Source organism: Pogoniulus pusillus, chromosome 25 (assembly GCF_015220805.1).
Source record: "Pogoniulus pusillus isolate bPogPus1 chromosome 25, bPogPus1.pri, whole genome shotgun sequence".
In the NCBI taxonomy this organism is placed as follows: Eukaryota; Metazoa; Chordata; class Aves; order Piciformes; family Lybiidae; genus Pogoniulus; species Pogoniulus pusillus.
Genome location: NC_087288.1, coordinates 5,599,690 through 5,620,348, shown reverse-complemented (window position 1 = coordinate 5,620,348; position 20,659 = coordinate 5,599,690). Strand labels below are relative to the sequence as shown.

Below are 20,659 nucleotides of genomic sequence, written 5' to 3'. Positions count from 1 at the left end.
CCAGTATGTCAATCTCCCACCCTTTACACAGCCACTCAGCTTACAGAAGGTCATTTTTAAGAAGTTGATGGGATATGTTGCAAGCTCAAAGCATTCTGCAGTCACAAATCACAGTCTTGTGGAAGGTGATGAGGACACACGACAAGCCCTGCTCTTGCAGATGCCTTTTAAAAATAAGCAAACGACTAACAAGAATCCTAGATTCAAGCAGGTTGGAAGAGACCTCCAAGATCATCCAGTCCAACCTAGCACCCAGCCTTATCCAATCAACTAGACCATGGCACTAAGTGCCCCATTCAGTCTTTCCTTGAACACCTCCAGGGATGGCAACTCCACCACCTCCCTAGGCAGCCCATTCCAATGCCAATCACTCTCTCTGTAAAGAACTTCCTCGGCACCAAGTGCCCAAACACTTTGCTGTGTCTCTGCACTGAGAATTCTTTCCACCTCCAGCCCTCCCTCTCCCATCTAATACAGCTAATGGCAATCTTCTCCCTTGATTTCAACAGAATTTAGCAGCTAAACTCAATTTAATAGGCAACACTTTTCCAAGCAGGCATTTCTTCTTAAAATGATCTCTGAAGTGCAATGATAGAGAACCTGCACCAAGATACTCTTTAAGCTCTTAATGCAGCAGCTCACAACCCTGCCTGGTTGGGTTTTGTAACACAGAATCCATGTTAATGTATTCTGAGCAAGCACCTCAGCGTGAGGTTTTTGGGCTTTTATGAGCTGGATCAGTGAGTTTTATCAGTGAACCATCAGGTGTTATTAAATCAGTGTTACTTTCCTTGACAGTTGTAATGAGAACATATTAACATTTAATTTGTCCAGAAATTGCTATTCATTGATACCTCCAACAGACAAATACAAAAGGAAGAAGGGAAGTAATAATACATCACTTCTATTTCTTTAGCAGTTGTCAAGGGCTAGGGCTGGGCTGGCCACTGGACAAATGAAAGCAGCTCTCTATGAACCCCTCTCCTTTCCTCAGGGGCAAGAGGAAAAATTGAGAGAGAGTGATGGATTGGAGAAAACTGAGACAACTTTAATGAAAATAACAAGAATAGAACTAAATATGGAATCCTAGAATGGTTTGGGTTGAAAGGGGCCTTAAAGATTGTCTAGTTCCTGCCCCCTGCTATGGGGAGGGACACCTCCTACTAGGTCAGGTTGCTCAATGCCTCATCCAACCTGGCTTTGAACACCTTCAGGGATGAGGTATCCACTACCTCCTTGGGCAACCTGTTCCAGTGTCTCGCCACCCTCACTGTAAAGAATTTCTTCCTAATCTCCAGTCTCAATCTCCACTCTTTCAGCTCAAAATTATTGCATCTCATCCTGTCACCAAAAGCTCTTGTAAAAGGTCCCTCCCCGACTCTCCTGTAGCCCCTGTCAGGTATTGGAAGGCTGCGCAGAGGTCTTCTTGCAGCCTTCTCTCCTCCAGGCTGAACTGCCCCAATTGTCTTAGCCTATCCCCATAGGGGAGGTGCTCTAGTTGCTAAATACTAATTTGTACAAAATCAATCATCTGGCTTAAGGCAAGGCCACAGCAAAATGAGAGGACTTCTTTCATGACATAAAGCCTGCAGTAAGGGCCTGTAAGCCAAAACAAACATTGTCCCCTGCCCCACTTTTCCAACACAGAAACATGGCCAAGTGTGACAGAAGAGGCAGTGTTTACAAATCATGGCCAACCTGGTCCTGTGGGACGTGTGCCTGTCCATAGCAGGTGGACTGGAACTCATTAAGGTCTCTTCCAACCTAAGCCATCTTATGAGAGCTAAAGCAAAAGCTGAAAGTAACAGCCAAGTAAGGGAAATAATGGACCTTCAGCACTGAAAAGGAAAATCTGACCTTCAACACTGATGGTGTCTATGTCTCTGTCAGAAGACAGATTCAGTCTTTACCACACACACAAAAAAATGTTTGGGTTGGAAAAGACCTTCAAGACTACAGAGTCCAACCTTTGACTCAGCACTGCAGGGTCACCGCTAAACCATGCCTCTCAGCACACATGTCCATGGCTTTGAAACCCCTCCAGGGATGGGAACTCCAGCACTGCCCTGGCCAGCCTAGGCTAGGCCCTGACATTCCCTTCAGGGAAGACTTTGTTCCTCATGTCCAAACTAAACTTTTCCTGGTGCAGCTTGTTCTGCCTCCTCTTCCTTGGGAAAAGAGACTCCAGTTGGCCCCTACTTACTTTCAGGGGGTTGTTTTGAAAGGTGATTTTGATTTCTTATTTACCAGCATTCATAGCCTTTTCCAAAGGCACTGTCCTGACAGTCACCCCTCCACCTTGCGGAGCAGCAGGAGTTGTTCTCAACAAGAAGCCAGGCTTGGCCTTTTGACTAAACCACTGCCATGTGCACAGCACACGTGCCAGTGAACAGCATCAGCCTTAGCATGTGATGAGTCTGCTTACAAAATCCTACACTCAACCACAGACAAAGTGAGGTCTGTGATGGTTATGCCTAATATGTGCCCTTTCCCAAGTGTGTCTTGAAGTAGTTTTGGTGATACAACTTAGCTGCCCTCAATAAACTCCTGATGGCAGTGAAATGGGACCAGAAGGGCAAGGATTGGCAAGAGAGAAGTTCTTTCTACTTTGTGGTTGCACAGAAAGGAATTATTGCACCAGATGTACAGTAAGTGGGATGAAGAACCTCTGTCTAATTTTATACTAATTCTAAGTATATCAACAAAACTAAAGATAGTGGAAGTCTGTGAAACTGGGAGGTTGTGGATATCCCCTTTCTAGATGTGTTCAAAGTCAGGTTTGATGAAGCCCTGAGCAACCCGGCCTAGTGGAAGATGACCCTGCACATGGTAGGGGAGTTGGAACTGGATGATTTTTAAGGTCCACTCCAACCTAAAGCATTCTACAAGTCTATGACATAAGACTGAAATACTGGTTTAATTAGGCCCTCTTCTAGGAAGGACAAAAGAGTTTTGAGCATACAGAATGTGCCTGTAGGACTCAGTCCTCCTCATCTTCCAAACAGAGCAACTACAAACCTTCTTACAATGGTCCCTGCAAGCTGCACCACTCCAATGCAAGGGAGGACAAGGGTTAAGATGAATATGATAGACCTTGCAATGGAAGGCATTCAGTAAGTTTCTTCTACTCACTGTGCCTTCAGTGTGGCAGAAATTCTTCCACCTGTCCCAAACCTAAAATGTCTAATGTAGATCAGGGTGCTGAGTAAATCAGAACTGTCCAAACACAGCCACAATGAGAGTGCTGAGGGACCCACTGGAGCCAGGTCAGAAGCACATCCAAGGAAGGCACACAGGTGCTGGCTGCTAAAGATGCCAACAAAAGGCTGTGTGGATTCTCCAGCAGAATGAGAGAATCCACACAGCTCTGCACAGCAGCACCCTGATAAATCACTTCAGCTGACACCAGCACCCTCCTCCTCCTGAATGCAAACCTGGGCATTAAAGTAATTTCATCACATATGAAGCAGGCATGAGTGAGCAACTCATTTTGGCAATTAAGAAAACCCAGGTGTCTGATGTTTGCTGGTTTAGAAAACACCTTCTCATTTAGCAGCATAAATCAGGAATAATTGCATTAAAAATGAAGAACTCAGAGTAGGAAGGGAGGAGAAGCAGAGCTCCATTTGGAGTTAGCTAGGAAACTGAATTTCATTCTCAGTGGAACCTCTGACACTTCAGCACTAATTTCAATGTCAAAAGAGGACACAAGTCAATGTCATGGAATGACAGAATCAGAATCATTTTGGTTGGAGAAGACCTTTAAGATGATTGAGTCCAACCTCCACTGTCTAACTCTACCAAGTCTGATGCCAAACCATGCCCCTCAGCACCACATCTCTGCCTCTTGTAAACACCTCCAGCGATGGAGATTCAACCACCTCCCTGGGCAGGCCGTCCCAGTCTTTGAGAACCCCTTCATGAAAGAAGTTCCTCCTAACATCCAACCTAAACCTCCCCTGGTGCAACTTGAGGCCATTTCTTACTGCTAAAGGAAGCCAATGTCAGTGTCTATACCTCCTCAGAGGGAACTTTGGGGGTGATGTTATTGTGGAAGAAAAAGCATACAAACAAACAGCATATGAGCCTGAGAACCAAGCTACCTGCCCCACCAGCCATTCTCCTAGCAGCATTTGCTGCTTTTCCAGCTGCTGTTTGTGCATGCAGCCTAACTCCTCACATGCTGTCCTGTAAATAATGCATATCTTTCTATTTATTTTCACTTAGCTGGCTGAAATGGGTTTTCTTGAATAAGCAGCATTCATTTCTGAAATGCTGCAATAGAATTTAACTCAACTTCCTGATGGCATCCTGCATCTAAAGAAAGTTGTGAAGAAAGGAGCTTCACTCCAGATAAAGCAAAAACCTTAAAGACAAAATTGATAGTTGGAAGGTGAGGGGGGAAACCCAACAAACAAGCAAAAATTACTTTACGTTGAAAAGACCTCAAGCTATAGCTGGTTGACTGGTCAGGGAAAGTGCTGAGACTGGCAGCCTGTAAGCAGTGTTGGAGGGAAAGGAAGGTTGGGCTACATCTAAAAGGTTCAGATTCAGCTCAGTGATTTCCCATTCACTTCGATTAGCCAAACAAAGACTATTGAAAGCAGTGGGAGAATGAAACTACAGCACTGGCTTTAACAGGTTTTAGATCAAGCTCTAAGTGCTTAAAAGAGGTGGCCACAGGTCAGAACTCCACATTGTCCTCCCAGCTCTGCTATTCACCATTAGGAAAAGGCAGCTCGAGTTTCATTGCTATTGCTTTCTTCAGAGGCTTCCAAGGGGTCTTGCACAGTATCACAAAATCCTGGGGTGAAAGGAAAGACAGAAGTGCAAAGGGGATTATTGCTTTGGGAGTTTACACTCACTGATGTACAGTGCTAGTGCTACTCACTGCTCAAACAGCAGCTGAGCAGGAGTGGAGTACACACACAAGCTGAAGCTTTCTTCAAACGAAATGCCAAGCTTGTCATTCACTTGATTGAAATTCTGCAGAGGGCTTTCTTCTCCTTGAAGGAGCCTTCTTTAGATACATTGAGAGGTCAGTCCTTTGTCAGCTGCCAAACAGGCTTCCTATTTCTTTCCTTGTTTTTGTGACTAGCTAGGTGTTCCATCTATGCTTAAAGTCATAGAATCCTAGAATGGCTCAGGTTGGAAGGCACCTCAGAGATCATCTCCTCCAACCTCTCTGCCATGCACTGGGACACCTCTCGACTAGATTCAGCTGCTCAAGGCATCCAACCTGGCTTTGAACACCCCCAGGCAGGAGACATCCACACTTCCTGGGCAGCCTATTCCACAGTCTCACTGCCGTCCTGCTACTGAAGGACTTCCTCCTCCGATCCAGTCTAACCCTTTTCTCACTCAGCTTCAAACCATTGCCCCTTGTCCTGTCTCCAGACACCCTCAGCAAAAGTCCCTCTGCAGCTTTCCTGCAGGATCCCTTCAGGCATTGGAAGGCAGCTCTAAGGTCTCCCTGGATTCTTCTCTACTCCAGGCTGAACACCCTGAGCTCCCTCAGCCTGTCCTCACAGCAGGGGTGCTCCGGCTCTTAGATCATCTTTATGGCCACCTCTGGAATCTAACAGCTCTGTGCCCTTCTTATGCTGGGGACACCAGAACTAGACAGAGTTTTTGAAGTGGCATCTCTTCAGGGCAGAGTCAAGGGGCAGAATTCCCTCTATTGCTCTGCAGCCTACACTCCTCTGAATGCAGCCTAGGATATGATTAAAAATGGAATAATAAACCCAGGAAAATCATCAGAACTTTACTTTCAGATTGCATATTAAAGGATAACCTCAACTTTCAAACACTGAGTACGAGGCACTAATGGTCTAGCTGACTGAAGATGGAGTGACCCTATCCCTCCATGTCCCTGAGGTCTTCCTGCAGGCTAGTGCCATCCACTGCAGCTAGATGCATCTCCCATGGCCATCTGTTTACGGGAAGGAAAAACTTTATTGACTTTTCGGGGGGGGGGGGGGGGGGGAACAACAACAAAATCTCATTCATTTTTGTTTAGGTTTCTCAAGTCTGATTCGAAGCAGAGCTTTGAGCTCCTCATAAGCCTGTCAATCTGACACAGAAGAAGGGCAGAGCTAGAAGGAACTAAGCTGTATTTATAAATCATTTCTGAGCAGCTTTGCCTTAGCATATATTTCACTACAAAGCACTGCAGCAGGTGTTTCCAACCCAGTCTTTAAACATGGTCTCAATAAGAATCAAAAGTGGCATTTGTGGCTAAAATTGAAGCATGCTGTCAAGTGTTTTGCTGAATGAGAGTCGTGGTGAAATTTGTCATTTCAAGTTGTTTGGAAGTACTTGGAGTATATTCTATACAGTGCTGAGACTCTCACAAAGAATTCCACTATAAACTGGCAGTCTAATTAAACAAGAGCAGCAAACTCTGAGAGAGAAAAGAGATAAAGGGAGGGAGAAATTGAGCTGGAATAGAAACCAAGATTTCTAATCTTTAGATTACCAACAAAGCCCACACTGGCTCTCCAGGCAAACTTCAGGAGTTACTGTAACACTTCATGGGGAGGCACAACGCACACAGGAAATGTTCGTTTGGATTGCTCACAGTCTCCTAACAAATTCCTGGAAGTCAGCTGGGTCCTGACGCTCCTCTGAGAAGTGAGCCTTTGAAATTATTCTGTTTCATCTCTACTTAAAAGAAATAAGTGAATGAATGGGGAAAAAAATAAATAAACCCCAGTAGCTCTATATTATGCCTCAGGCAAGAGCTTTCTTTTAAGGAATTTTAATATAAAGGAGGCTGAAGAACCTGAAAGATTAGGTAAACCTGTGAGTTAAACAAATGTGCTCAAAAGCAGGATTCACAAGCTTGATAATTTTTCTTTTTAAACTCTTATGCAGACCCACCATGATTTCAGCAGCATCATCATCTATGCATACATACATATATAACAGTAATGGGGTGTTTAGAGGAACTGTGGGATATCTTCTGATGAATAGAACACCCAGAGCAACATCCCAGCAGAGCAATGACTTCACAAGAAGCAAAGGACACAATATGGAACCCAGGAGGTTCCACATAAACAGAAGGCAAAACTTCTTCACTTGACGGTGGCAGAGCACCAGAACAGGCTGTCCAGAGAGGTTGTGGAGTCTCCATCTCTGGAGGCATTCCAAACCCACCTGTATGTGTTCCTGTGTGATTTACTCTGGGTGACCTTGCTCTATCAGGAAGGTTGGACTAGCTGATGTCTAATCCTTTCAACCTTACCATGCTGTGACTTTGTGAGAGGAGGCTCAGGAGTGACCTCATCGCTGCCTGAAGGGAGACAGATGGAGGTTGGTCTCTTCCGCCAGGCAAGCAGCAACAGAACAAGGAGACACAAGTTATTCTGGGGGAGGTCTAGACTGGATGTTAGGAGGAAATTCTTCCCAGAGGGAGTCACTGACACTGGAATGGGCTGCCCAGGGAGGTGGTGGAGTCACCATCCCTGGAGATGTTAAAAAAAAAAGACTAGATGAGTCACTTAGTGCCATGGTCTAGTTGATCAGATAGAGCTGGGTGTTAGGTTGGACTGGATGATGTTGGAGGTCTCTTCCAACCTGCTTGATTCTATGATTCCATGATTCAATATAATCATTTGAAATATCCTGCAGAACAAGATGAAACTCTCCTTTTGCCCATTTTCAGTTATACTTTGCAGTCACTGATAGGCTTTTGTCAACAAAGAATTTGGCTGCTCATCCAGCAAATCAAGCACAGTGCTCTTTGTGTGCTTCTTTCTGCTTTTACAGAGGAAAATGAGTCTGCAGAGAGAAGCCCACTAGGCATACGAATGGCTTTATCCAATGAGTAGTTCACAGTTACTGACAGTGTCAGTCATTCATCTCTTGCCAGAAAAAGTGGATCATCTCAAGCCATTCCAAGATGAAGAGCATCCATTACTGTCTGGCAGTAAAAGACAGCCCTTCATTACTCATTGGGTCTAATAAGCACTGCAGTCTTGGTTCCTATCTCCTGGCCAAATTCCAGTTCAGGTAATTGCCTCTTGTCTCCCTAAACTGCCTTTGCAATTCCCTTAGCCTGGATACTCTTCAGCTAGCTCTAAGCTGCCCATGCACTGTTAAATGTTAGGAGTGACTCCTTCCCATGAATGAATTACACAGCAAGCCAACATCTCCAGCTTGTTCAGGCCAGAATTCACAAAATGCCTGCACATGGTGAAAGACAACTGAAAATTTCATGAGAGCAACTGAGCAGGTCTAGGGAGGTTTTCCTGCCCCTCCACTCTGCCCTGCTGAGACCACACCTGCAATACTGTGGCCATTCTGGGGATCCCCAGTTCAAGAGAGGCAGGGATCTACTGGAGAGAATCCAAAGGAGGCTATGAGGGTGGCTGGGGGACTGGAACATCTCTGCTATGAAGAAAGGCTGAGAGACCTGGGACTGTTTAGTCTGGAGAGGAGAAGGCTGAGAGGGCATCTGATCAATGTCTATAAGTATCTGAGAGGTGGGTGTCAAGAAGAAGGTGCCAGGCTCTTTTGGATGGTGCCCAGTGATAGGACAAGCAGCAACAGGTACAAGCTGAAACACAAGATATTCCACTTGGTCTTAAGGGGAAACTTCTTTACTTCAAGAGCAACAGACTCCTGGAGTAGGCTGCCCAGAGAGGTTGTGGAGTCGCTGTCAACTTTCAAAACCCACCTGGATGCACTCCTGTGTGACCTGCCCTAGGTGACTCTGTGGTGGGATTGGACTGGATGATCTCTGGAGGTCCCTTCCAATCCCTAACGTTCTGTGACCTTGTGTGAAACATTTTGCTAAGTGTTTCTGGGTCACTCAACATGTTTTAGTCAATTCTCAGTTCCTTGAACGTATCTTTTGCTGTGTGCCCAGGAGTTGTGCTGGCTTGCAGGCCTCAGCCACCAATGCCACAGCACAAAGGCCATTTGCTAAACTTCAGCTTATTTCACTGACATATCCCTGGGGTGTTTCATGAGCCCCAGAGCATGCCTGGCTTCAAGCCTTCTGAAGAACACGCCCAAACTCTGCATTCATATATTCCATGTCACAGATACAGGGCAAGAGGAATCAGGATGTGCCATTGTAAATCTACAAATTACGTAATCACAGATACGTTCAGGTTGGAAAAGCCCTCTAAGATCATTGAGTCCAACCATTCTCTAGCTCTGCCAAGGCTGGAGCTAAACCATGGCCCTTAGCACCACATCTTTGCCTCTTTGAAGCAGCCCCGGGGATGGGGTTTCAGCTGGGCAGCCTGTTCCAGGCTTTGAGAACCCTTTCAGTGAAGAAGCTTCTTCTGATGTCCAACCTAATCCTCCCCCACTGCAACTCGAAGCCATTTCCTTTTGCCCTATCACTTGCTATTAAGGAGACCAACCCCTAGCTGTCTCCAACCTCCTTTCAGGGAGTTGTGGAGAGCAGATGCATACCTTGTAGAGATCCTCACTTTGCAACCACACAGTAATTTTCTCTTTTGCATTCTTTACTTTCATTGGGAGAGAGGCAGGAGGGGGTGTAATTAATTTGAGCGTTCTGATAACAGAACATTCACCACAGAACTTTAAAGTAAGTGCAGCAGAGACAATTAAGTCTCTGTTAGCAGCAAATCCAAGAGCAAACTGCTTCAGTTGTAAGCAGTGTCCTCAGCTCCAGTTTCCTCTTTGGTTTAGTCCAGGCAGGCACTTAGTTCAAGGCACACCACCATGAATTTTTTATTGTTCCATTCCAAAGCTATCAATATGCAAAGCCCTTTTCTTTTCAGAAAAAGCCACTTCTTTCCACACACTTCTATTACTTTTTCAATCCCTTCCTGAATTTCAGTGCTCATATTCTCCATGCAGTGACTCAGAATGCCACAAACTAGTTTGCAGAGAGTTCCAGAGGGGAATGCCCAATGCAGATATGTCCATGAGAAACCACCATTACATTTTCATAGGGGAAAGTCACCTGTGACAGTCTCTTGCCTAATGGAACTGCCAGAGCAGCTTGTTTTCACAGAATCACAAAATTAACCAGGTTGGAAAAGACCTCTAAGATCATCAAGTCCAACCTATCACTTAACACCTAAGAAACTAAACCACAGCACTAAGGGCCTCATTCAGTTTCCTTTCAAACACCTCCAGGGATGGTGACTCCACCACCTCCCCGGGCAGCCCATTCCAATGCCAATCACTCCTGCTGTGAAGAACTTCTTCCTAACATCCAGCCTAGGCCTGCCTTGCTGCAGCTTGAGGCTGTCCCCTCTTGTTCTGTCACTGAGATACTCTTGAGTGCCACATTCTGAATTTATGTCAGTTATAACCCACTCCTCATCCTTATCTTTGTGTTCTTCTCATGCCAAATCGGTGATTTCCCTTTTTTTAGAATCCATTTGTTCAAAATTTCCAAGGACACTTTTATATTAGAGGTGGTTTGCATCCCATCTGGTGACTGTGGAGGAGAGAATATTTGGAGGTGGAGGGACCACAGTGACCAAGGCTTCCAGTTTCTCTCACAAACTGGAAATTAGGAAGAAATTCTCTGCAGCAAGGGTGCTGATATGCTGGCACAGGTTGCCCAGGGAGGTTGTGGATGCCCCCTCCCTGGAGATGTTTAAGGCCTGTCTTCACAGCAGAGGTGCTCCAGCCCACTGATCATCCTTGTGGCCTCCTCTGAACCCACCCTAGGAGGTCCCGGTCTTTCTTGTGCTGAGGGCCCCATAGCTGGACACAGCACTCCAGATGAGATCTCAGTAGAGAAGAGTGGCAGAAGCCTTCTCTCCATCTGCTGGCCACACAGCTTTTGATGCAGTCCCAGGGTGTGATTTGCTTTCTGGACTGCAAGTGCACATTGTTGGCTCATATCCAGCTTCTCAAATCCACCAGTATTCCCAAGTCCTTTTCTGAAGGGCTGGTCTCCATTTCATCATCTCCCAGCATTTATTGATATCAAGGATTGCCCCAACCTAGGTGCAGAACCTTGCACTTTGCCATATTGAAGTTCTCCCTTACCTCTTTTTACTTGCAAGTTTCTGGAACTAGGAAACACAATAGACTTACTGTTGCAAATCAATTCTGTCAACAAGGATGAGTTCAGATGTGCATTGAAGTACCTTCCTGGATTTCATTTTGCTGAGAGGCTTCAAAGGAGACTATAGGATCTTTCCTTTAGATACAAACTTCTGTTGTCATTTACTATAGCTGTTCCCAAATCCATCAATAAAAGTCAGATAAGAGAAATGAAACCTTTTCCCCTCACCTTGTGTTTATGAAGCTATTAACAAAATGTCTAAAGTCGTAAGCATGTTTCCATCAGTCAGACGCAGCTTCCACCTACAGATGAAGCTCTGAGGACACCACCAGCTGGGTATTGTTAAAGTCTTTCATATATCAAGCTCATCTGCTGCACAGCTTTTAAACCTGGAGCAGAACCCCAAAAGGAAGGAGGAGGAAGAAGGCAGATAAGATTATGCAAAGTTGTTTTTCCAAAGTGCATGGCCAAGACACAGTCCTAAGCACATCCTTGAGCTGCAGCTGCTGTCTGGCTCTGCCTTCCAGGAGCTACATAAACATCTCAGCAGATGGGTGATGCATTGCTCATCTCAGCATCATCTGAAAACTGGAGGATTGGCATCACAGACACAATGCCATGAAGTGCCTCAGCTCCATTCTAGCAACAAGAAGCAGAAAATATCAGAGCAGTAAGGCCCCAGGGAAGGGAGGAAGGGCTGAAGGTTTGTTCTTTTGCAGTGCTCATTGGGGCTTGTTCTGTCCTTTAGAAGTTCATTCCATCTGCAGAGCCCTTGGTTCTAGTCACTGTGTTCCAGCAGGTACAAAGCCTCCAAAGTCCTATCTCAAGCTGTGTTCAAAATGAAACCATCACAGCTCTGGGAGATACTACAAACTTTCTCTAGTGACAGAAGGTAGGGAATTGTCTCCTCTGGACTGCTCTATTATTCCTTATGCTTACTTAAATGACAACAAAAAAATATTTCTTGGAGTCACCAGGTTTTAATAAAACCAGAATAAACAAACAACCTCCAAAATCCTCAACTTTCAACACCTGAAAGTGTTCCTAACCCTGGGATATTGTTTACATATGGGCATGCTGTATCCAGTCAGACAGAATATAGAATGGCATGTCACATCAACGTGAGGAAGCACAACAGAGTGCAGCAGAAATCTTCATGCACACATTTTTGTCTGTCTCCAGTAGCAGACCTGCAGTTTTCTGGATGGTTTAGAAAGCATGAGAGATGTTTGGTTTGTTTTCAGCCCTTCTCAACCTACTGCCCCACATAGCAATGTAAAAGAAAATCATTCTCTAAACATGTTGTATAAAAACATTCTCCATATAGCCGAGAAGAGCTCAAACTCTCTCTGTACCTTAGGTGGCAACACAGCATAAAACCAAATTATTGGCGGCTGGATGTGATGATCATAGAATAGTCATAGAACGGTTTAGGTTGGAAGGGACCTCAAAGACCATGCAATTCCACCCCCCCGCCATAGGCAGGGACACCTCCCACTAGAACAGGTCTCTCAAGGCCTCATCCAACCTGGCTTTGAGCATCTCCAGGGAGGGAGCAGCCACAACCTCCCTGAGTAATCTGCTTCACCACACTCAATGTAAAGAACTTCTTCCTAACATCTCATTTAAATTTCCCCTCTGCCAGTTTAAACCCATTAGCCCTCATATCTTAAAGGCCTGTTCTAATTGAAACAATCTTCTGATTTTCCTTTTTGTTATTAATGTATTTTAAAACTATTCCTTTACAGCTGCACATAAATAAGTGAAAATACCACAGTTGCTGTATGATAAAACCAGCAAGACTTGAAGTATTGACCTGCCACAGCTGCATTGCTGCTATGGCCTTCCCTCACACAGCTTGCAGCAGGAACACAATGGAAAATTTAGCATAGAATCATCACAGAATGTTAGGAGTTGGAAAGGACCTCTGGAGATCATCCTGTCTGACACTCCTGCTAAAGCAGGATCACCTAAGGCAGGTCACACAGAAACACATCCAGATGGGTCTTGAAAGCCTCCAGAGAAAGACTCCACATCCTCTCTGGGCAGCCTGCTCCAGGGCTCCAACACCCTCACAGTAAAGAAGTGTCTCTTCTGTCACTGGGCACCACTGAAAAGAGATTGCCATCCATCCTTCAGATATTTATAAACAACCAAGGCCTATGAAACCTTCTTCAAAATGTATATTCTGGAACACTGCCAAAAGGGATTTGGACATAAAAATCATAGACATCTGATGGTGCTTTAAAACAAAATAAACAAAAATAACCCACAAACCCAAACTATTTCAATCTTAAGGATGGAAATCCATGTTTCATCTTAGAAAGGCATCTTAATTCACATCAGTAGCTCAAGTCTGCAGACATGACTCTTGGAGCAAAAGCTGGAAGCAGAGCCTGAGCTGGGTCTCAGAGGAAGGCTGGTTTTGCTCTAGAAAACCTCAAGACACTGCTCCCTCAGCTTCAAAACATTCCCTCTTATCCTGTCTCTGGACTGCCTCAGGAAAAGTCCCTCTGCAGCCTTCCTGTAGGATCCCTTCAGACACTGAAAAGCAGCTCTAATGTTGTGAGAGTCTAAATCCTCTCTTGTTCCTCAAGAAAGATAAAGACTGCGTCGTCTCTCCCTAATCAACAAAGATAAAGATTGTCTTTGTTAACCTCCGGGACTCAGACTCGGTGCTTGGCTGAAAGCTCAGGGATGCAAATCAACAGACAACGCCTTGGAAACTCCCGGACCTCAGCCTGGCTGGAATGCCCAGGATGCCTACATCTTCCTTTTTCCGGACAAACAGACATTGAGACTTCAGGCTTTTTAGTATATTTCAAACAATACTTTGAGGTTAGTGGTCCAGTAACTTTGAGTGTTTTTATGTTGTTTTCCATCTGACCATGCTGCTGGAGCGGCTGCGCATTATGGAGTGCTGCTGTCAGCTGAGGGTTGATGTGCACACCAAGGGCAAGCCTTTGTATGAAGCTAGTGCAATGTGACACTACGTTAAAGGCACCTCTGTGGAGAAGTGCTCCTCAGTGTTACACAGGTTCGTTAGTGACCACGCAGGGAAAAACTAGTATTTGTCCTTCGAGCTGAGTGCCTGATGCTCTGCAGCACTCAGCTTTCTGCTGCTGTGAGAAGTCAGGCTGCAAACACAAAGATGTAACAGGAGGTACGAAGCTTTTGGTAAGCAGCTGCCTGGGCCAGGCTTGCTTGTTGAATTACCCTGACTTCATATACAGGCTGAGACCATCAAGAAAGACAAAACATAACAGTTGCTCTAGAGCTGTCAGAAAGCCCACTATGCACAGGGCCTTAGATAATCTGGGAAGAGATGTACAGGCAATAAGTTGTATATCTGAAATTACCTCGTTGTAGAGATCACAAAACAACAAGAAAGACCTCTGGTTTGGAAGAAAGGGCCACTTGGTAATTTCTCACCAAGAATTGTTAGGGGTCTTAGTGGGAAGGGGATGATGCTGATGACATTTGATGGGTCGGTTCTGTGCAGAAGCCAGAGTGACTTACTTCCTCCGAGACAGCCCGATGAGAAATGCAGAGTTAACAGCAAGAGAAAATGGCTGTGCTGCCCTTTGCTCGATGGGATGGTGGGACAAATGAAGGCAATTTATCACACAACCCCTAAACATACACTGAGGCCCCAGGCCCTGCTTCATTTCTCATCGGTTGCTGCTGCCTCCATCCCTCACACAGCTGCTGAGCACTTCCTGGGAAGCTCTGTGCCTGCACCAATCACTTCTTTCAGAGTTCCCCGTATCATATCTCAGCCTGTCTCTTCTACTCACAAATATGTTTTGTTTCCTCTCTCTGCAGTTTCTTCGGTCATTAGCCCTACTGACTCCTGCCTACATTTCTCCCCTCTCCACCAGCAGCTCTTTTTCATGCTCCACAGCACTTCATTAGTTGCCTCAAAAGCAAACAAACACCCAGCAATGATTTTTACTTCTATGTGAGGGGTTAACTTTCAGTTCTGGTGTCTGCTTTTCATAGACAAATGTACCCTTTTCTCCACATTTGCACTAACTTTCTCTGGGTTTTTTTAACCTCTCCCATCTCTAAAGGCTCTCTGTCAGTCTATTCAAACTTAATTTCATCTCTGCAATGTTAGTAAAACCAAACCAACAAAGAGACAACAATTATACTCACCTCCCTAACCATCATCCTGCTTCCTCCTGTTTGCCCCTAAGCAGATGACTTATTTTGCTGCCTAGATTTCTATCCTTTCAGCTTTCTCCTTTGTTTCTTTTTAATTGTGTCATTAACACTCTCTTTTTTATTCACTGTCTGAATCTCGTGACATACAGAAATCACCTGAAATCCTCCTACAATCCAACAGTCCATGTCAAAAGAATCACAGAATGACTCAGGTTGGAAGAGACCTCAGAGACCATCTGCTCCAACCTCTCCATCACAGGCAGAGACACTTCTCAACTAAACTCAGCTACTCAAGGCTTCGTCCAACTTTCCCAGTTAGATTCTCCATTTTTCTGTCTCTAGCCATTCATATGAGAAGTCCCTCTGCAGCTTTCATGTGGAATGCCTTCAAGCATTGGAAGGCAGCTCTAAGTTCCCCCTGGAGATCCCAGCTCACTGGGAAATACAGTGGTGCCCATCGCTGGAATACAGGAAGCTCCATCCTGCAACAGTGTCCAAGGGGCAAGAGGCAGGGGTAGAGCAGCACAGGATTTGCACTCTGTCCTCATTAGGAGGAGGCATGACATTGAAATGTTTACAGCATGGCTTTACAACTGCAGCTTAGTCCCTCCTGGTACTGAGTCACACCTCAGGTTCACAAGGAATTCATCTGTCCCCACTGTGTGCATTCACCAAAAGCAGCAGAGATTGCCTGCAGAAGGAGGGCAGAGTTTGCAGACACCACTATGAACCTAGTTGATTCTATGATTCTGTGGTCAGAGCTTTGGCAGCCATGGAGAGTCTGCTTCCATGTTTGTAGTTCAGGGCTGAAAAAGGCCATCCACTCTGTAATTTGCTTCTGTTAAACTTTAAACTGGATAAGCTGAATTGCTTCAAACAAGTCTGTGGCACTCCTTATCTCCAATAAAGACAGGCTTTCAGTAGAACTCTGTTCAATTAAGGAGCAGCCTTTCTTAACTAAGCATGTCCACATCAATCTACATTTCTTCAAGCAGTATAGGGACCTAGTGTAAAGCTGCACACAGAAAAATCTTCTCTTAACCTTCCCTAATTACTGATCAGAACACAGCAAGGTCCTTCTGAGTAATTCAGGTAGCTTTTGGCCATTGCAGTTTTACTGCTCATTGTTTTTCAAACTCTCAATGAGGACTTGGATTTTATTGTACATCTTTACTGACATTTGAAAGATGTTCTGCTCAATAATCTTTGATAACACATTCCCTGAACACATAGAATTGTAGGATTGTTGAGGTTGGAAGAGACTTCTGAGATTATCCAGACCAACCACTCCCCTGGATCTCACAATCCCTCCATCACAGCTAAAACACTATCACTAAACCAGGTCCTTCAGCAGCACATCCATGCATCCCTTAAACACCTCCAGAGATGGTGACTCCACCACCTCCCTGGGCAGCCTGTTCCAATCCTTGAACAGATAAGCTCTCCACACAACTTCACCTGAGAAGAGCAAGTAATAAAAAGGGCTTGACTTAGACATTTCTTGGTCATTTATGACAGTCACCAAAAGTTAGGTTTTTAAATAATATATTATATATATATACACACACACAGAGTAACATGCAAGCATTTACTGATGTTGGTTTGGTTAGCAAACGGTGCCAAGAGATAGGTAAGGAATGCAGAAAGATTCTGCTTTCACCAGTGCTTTGATCAGCTGCCCTAAAGCTGTGAGAAGAAACTCTAAGGAAAAAGAAATCAATATACTGCCCTCCTGAAAGATGTGAAATCAGATGCTTGCTTTCTCTTTCCTAAGAAGCTCAGAAAGGAACCAGAAGATGTTAAGAAGATGCAGTGCCAAAGCCATTAGCCTCATCAGATAGCAGTGCTATCTCCCTACAGCTAAAGATCAGTGTATGCTTTTGTTCAGCATTCCATTCTCACAGCCCTGTATTTATGTGCAGATGCTCCTGGCAGGCACAAGCTGAGTGTGTGTACCTCACACCACAGGACCCAGGGCAGGCCAGGCACAGCGGCTTCAGATTCTTTTGTGTCCTCTTTCCAGCGCTTGCCTCTCTGGTGGAGCAGAAAAGCATGCCCAGGCAAGGCAAGACATGTACAAGCCTATTCTGGGCCTATCAGGCCTACCACAACAGAATCTCTTTCCAGTTTCAGGTTTAATGTTTGTTATATTGTTGCTAGTTATGTTCATGACCATGTGAAGAACCAATTACTTTTAAAAATACTGGTTGGCAGTGAGTTTCTGAATAACAACATTAATAAACTATATTCATTTTCAAAATAGCATCTCGTGCTCATACTTAACCATTACAGATGGATGCCAGACTATCAACTGACTGCCCCAAGTCCTTCTTCTTAAGAGTGCTCCTCCTCGAGCCACTCCTCACCCATCCTGGATTTGTGCTTGGAATTGCCCTAACCCAGGTGCAGGACCTTGCATTTGGCCTTGTTGAATTTCATGAGGTTTCTAGGGCCCACTTGTCAAGCCTGTCCAAGTCACTTTGAACAGATCTTTTCCCTCCAGTGTGTCCCTCCACCAAACCACACAGTTTGGTGTCACCTGCAGACTTGTTGAGGGTGCCTCTATGCCACTATCCACATCATTGACAAAAATGTGCAGCACTGGTCCCAGTACCAACTCCTGAGAATCATCATTTAATTTAAAAAGTCAATGAAGTAAAATCATTATGAAGTAAAATTCCTTAGTCTCTACTGTAAGCATTTATTTTTCCTTCAGTGTTGTCATGACATTGTGCAACCAACACCACCAGGGGGTTTGTGCTGCAGATTGTCTTACCTCTTTTAATCAAACCAGCCAGACATCCAGTGGTTGTTTTCACCTAATAAGGAAAGCCTGGAAATTACTTTGCCTTCCTATTATGCTGCACAAACCAAAATACTGCACCAACTCCCTCAGAAAATAATAACCTGTTACGAATCAGCACCTAGCCAGAGCAGAAATCCACCTTTCCTTTGTGTTACCTCACACCGAGCTGCACTATGGGAAGGCCAAATGTTTGGAAAACTCTGTGTTTATGACTGGTTTCTAACTCTTAGTTTGAAAACTCAGCCTGGACTGCCTTTAGCAAGTGAAAGCATTCAGCATGTCTCAGCATTCAGAAATGCAAGAAGCTAAAGACAGATTTAGGAAGCACAACTTCTGCACTGTTTGCTGAGTTAAGCCAAGGTGGAAACCTGCTCTCTGCCATGGCAAGAGTAAGCACCCAGTGGAACAGGAGAGGATAGGGCAGCTGGGCAGCTGTCGGCCCCAGCTTCCTCTGTCACTGGTACAAATCGATGTGCTGGAGTTCAGCATTTCGGCTTCCTTTAGCACCTCATGGGCTTAAGCCAGCTGCCTCATGTAGCCTAAACTCACTCACATCAATGCTTTGCATTCATTCAGGCAACTGTTTGTATTCTTAAGTTGTATGGTTTTAATAACTGTAACTGGGGGATAGAAGGTCCAGGAGTGGACCTCTCTTGTTATCCATACTCATATTCAGACTCCATTGATTTCCACGGCTGTTAGGCACCTAAATGCAAATCTGAGGAGCAGGGCTTGATTTGTAAAGGTAGGTAAAGCAGCAGTAGACAACATAATGAGTTTGAAAATCCCACTAGATCCTTAATCTTCACCATTAGTCACTTCATCTCATTACTGTTGGCCCAGATTCTCAGCTGCAAGCGAGGTCTGTGTGAGGCACATCATGATCTCAAACATTCATCACTTCAAGCTTATCTGACCCAGCTAACCTTCATTGGTTTCACTCATCATTTTCACAGAGGCACTTCTGGGAAGAGCCCACATGAGGCAGTGAGGGCTTCTTAGGAAATATGGGTAGGTCACACAACATAGAAAAACACAACTCCAAAAGAGAGTCTTCAACCTACAAGTTGCAAACCAGTAATTTTCAGTCAGAAAAGTTTAACAGACTCTGCTTTAGGTCTCTTCTCTAAACGTTAGATTGTATTTGCTGATCTGCTGCAAGTCTGGTTAGGCCTTACGAAATTAATGGGAAACAAACTCAAAAGTCCAGTCTGATCCTGAGAAGTGAACAGACTTTGCTGCTATTCAATCAAGCTCCTGAAATGCAGGTAACAGAATCGACAACAGCCTTGAAACCTCCAGATCCTGTCCCCTCTGGCATGCTTCTAACCCCTTTATAAATACCCTCCAGCCATGTGTTGTACCTGCAGGATCAAACTTTCAGTTTCATCTCTTGATTCCATGAAGGATTTGGTTCTTTAGTCTCTGTGTGGGATAACTTATTACAAGTGTCTTCTTTTGCAGTCTCAATCTCTATGAGAAACAGAACATACCAGCACAAACAATTAAGAATGATTGTAGGGGTGAGGGGAATACAAGCAAACAAGTGTCCCACTCCCAATCTATTGCAAACAAACACAGAGGAATACCCAACCATAAACCCCTCAGATCTAGACTGTTGATCACTGACATGGCATCAAAACTCACTGCAGTATCAGTCCAGATGTTATATGTCCATCCAACACTCACACAGTCTTGTCACACACTGTATTTAAAGAACCAGAGAAACATTTTGGTTGGAAAAGATCTTGAGGATCATCAGATCCAACCACTTTCTAACTCTACCAAGACTGGAGCCAAAACATGTCCCCCCAGCACCACATCTCTGACTCTTGGAAATACCTTCAGGAATTGAGATTCAACCACCTCCCTGGGGAGCCTGTGCCAGGCTTTGATAACCCTTTCAGAAAACAAGTTTCTTGTTATTTCCAACCTAAACCTCCTCTGGGGACCTTTGGAGGTCCTTTCCAATCCAAACTGTTCTATGATTCTATAATAAAGAGATTCTGGATAATATGATTCTAGCCAACCTGAGATCAATTAATTAACTGAGAATTTTATGAAGCTTAGGCACTGATGAATCCCTCTCGCATTTCTATGCCCTGTGTGTCCAGTGACCAGGCTTTCAGGGCAGGCTGCACTCTGTGCCACAGCCAATGATGAATTTAACCCACTTCAACACTTGACAGATTTTTCTTCTAGATTCTTCAGTTCAAGACAACTGCCTTGAAGTAACGAATGCTAAACACTGGTCTCCCACAGATATAAGACAAAAATCACCTGTCACTTGTCAGTTTTATAGTAAAACTTCTAGAATCACAGAAACATTCAGATTGGAGTTAGCATCACCAAATCCAACTGATAACCCTACTCTACGAGATTCACCCCAAACCATATCCCCAAACAGCAAATCCAAACAACTTTCAAATGCATCCTGGGCTGGTGATCAACCACCATCCTGGGCAGCTCACTCCAGTGCCTGACCACTCCTTCCATGGAATTTTTTTTCCTAAGGTCCAGTCTAAACCTACCCAGTTGCAGTCTGAGGCCATTCTCTCTTGTTCTAGCAGTAGTTACCTATGAGAAGAGACCAGCACCAATCTCTCCACAATGTCCTTTCAGGTAGCTGTAAGTCAGAAAATAGTTCTTCAGACCTTGAGTTTGCTACCTAAGAGCTT

At 44.7% G+C, this 20,659-nt stretch overlaps 2 long non-coding RNA genes across 2 annotated transcripts in view; both read right to left on the bottom strand.

Annotated features, from left to right (window-relative positions):
• Window positions 1-4,724: 4,724 nt before the first annotated feature.
• On the bottom strand, window positions 4,725-17,996 carry LOC135186421 (uncharacterized). The gene is made up of 2 exons (XR_010306846.1): window positions 17,952-17,996; window positions 4,725-4,804 (listed from the first exon to the last, which is right to left on the bottom strand). It is a non-coding gene; the product is annotated as an uncharacterized LOC135186421 (long non-coding RNA).
• Window positions 17,997-18,896: 900 nt separating this feature from the next.
• LOC135186419 (uncharacterized) overlaps window positions 18,897-20,659 on the bottom strand; it is a 60,610-nt gene continuing 58,847 nt past the window's right edge. The window contains exons 3-4 of the long non-coding RNA XR_010306844.1: window positions 19,346-19,454; window positions 18,897-19,041 (exon numbers count right to left, since the gene is read on the bottom strand). This is a non-coding gene — a long non-coding RNA (uncharacterized LOC135186419). The remainder of the gene's footprint in view (window positions 19,042-19,345; window positions 19,455-20,659) is intronic.